The sequence below is a fragment of the Salminus brasiliensis genome, chromosome 3, assembly GCF_030463535.1.
Source record: "Salminus brasiliensis chromosome 3, fSalBra1.hap2, whole genome shotgun sequence".
Taxonomy (NCBI): Eukaryota; Metazoa; Chordata; class Actinopteri; order Characiformes; family Bryconidae; genus Salminus; species Salminus brasiliensis.
Genome location: NC_132880.1, coordinates 43,495,892 through 43,497,219, shown reverse-complemented (window position 1 = coordinate 43,497,219; position 1,328 = coordinate 43,495,892). Strand labels below are relative to the sequence as shown.

The following is a 1,328-nucleotide window of genomic DNA, read 5'->3' as shown; positions in this document are numbered from 1 at the left end:
AAGCTACACAACCAAAAAATGCTCATACACTATTTGTCCAAATGTTTGTGGACACTCCTTCTAACAAATGCATTTAGTTACTTTAAGTTGCACCCATTGCTGACACAGAGGTGCAAATGCACACACACACACACACACAGCTTGTCTTGTTCCTGTAGAAAAGTACTGCCAATAGAATCTCTGGAGCAGATAAACATGAACCTGTTGGCCCCATGCCAAATGCCAGGCATGTGCTAGTGGGGTATAAAGCCCCCCAGCATTGAACTGTGGAGCAGTGGAAGAACTGTGTTCTCTGTAATGATGGATGGTGCTCCATTCAGTACTTTTGGGATGAGTTGGGGAGTTGAGGATGAGATGAAGTGGTGATCATCCAACATTCTGACCTCACTAACGCTCTTGTGGTTAAATGCAATCTAATCTTCACAGCAATGTTCCTAAATCTAGTAGAAAACTGTTACACTATTGATTGATGTATTGATGTAATGGAAGATAAGATGGAAGATTTTTTAATACCCCTGATTTCAGAAGAAACAATGAATGAGCAGCTGTCCCAATACTTTTGTCCATTAAGTGTATGTGCTCTATTCACCATACATTTAATAGATAACACAACCATATTCACCATTAGTGTTGGACACAGATGAAAGTTGGCCTTCAATCCATCCGTGAAGTGAACACACACTTACACACTACTGCCTGGAGCGGTGGGCCCCCATTGCTGCGGCGCCCAGCGAGCGGATAAGGTTAAGGGCCTTGCTCAAGGGCCCAACAGTGGCAGCTTGCCGAAGCCTGGGTATCGAGCCCACAACCCTGTCATTAATGGCCCAAAATGCTCTAACCACTTAGCCACCACTGCACAAACAGGGGGGAGCGCAAACGTAGCCCCCACAACCAGAAATGCTGCAGTTGAGACCCTCACGGCTGGGAAATTCGCAAGGGTCAGCACAACCCAAGAGCAATGGCTGAGCCTCACCCTGGGCAAACCACCCTTGTTATTATGGTCTCGCCCCTGCCAGGTATTTACTGATGTAGGCAAACCAAAACATGGTCAACAGTTCTATCCAGCTGAATTACTGTAGCAGATGTTAGAATGTTAGCATACCGTTACATTTCTCAACTGTGTACAACTGCTTATCAATTGTACCATCAAGTAAACATCACATTATAGCAGTTATAGCATGGGCGCTAGCAGCAGCCACATATCTCTTAATTCTAACATTAATTCACTGAAACAGAAAACTACAACAAACAGCGACACAAAACTTCAAATGCATTTGAATGTACACTATATGGACAAAAGTATTGGGACACTTGTTCATCTATTGTTT

General features: G+C 43.9%; 1 non-coding gene across 1 annotated transcript; it reads right to left on the bottom strand.

The window, feature by feature from the left end:
• Positions 1-862: 862 nt before the first annotated feature.
• Positions 863-1,024, bottom strand: LOC140552371 (U1 spliceosomal RNA). The gene has a single exon (XR_011979315.1). It is a non-coding gene; the product is annotated as a U1 spliceosomal RNA (small nuclear RNA).
• Between the last annotated feature and the right edge of the window lie 304 nt (positions 1,025-1,328).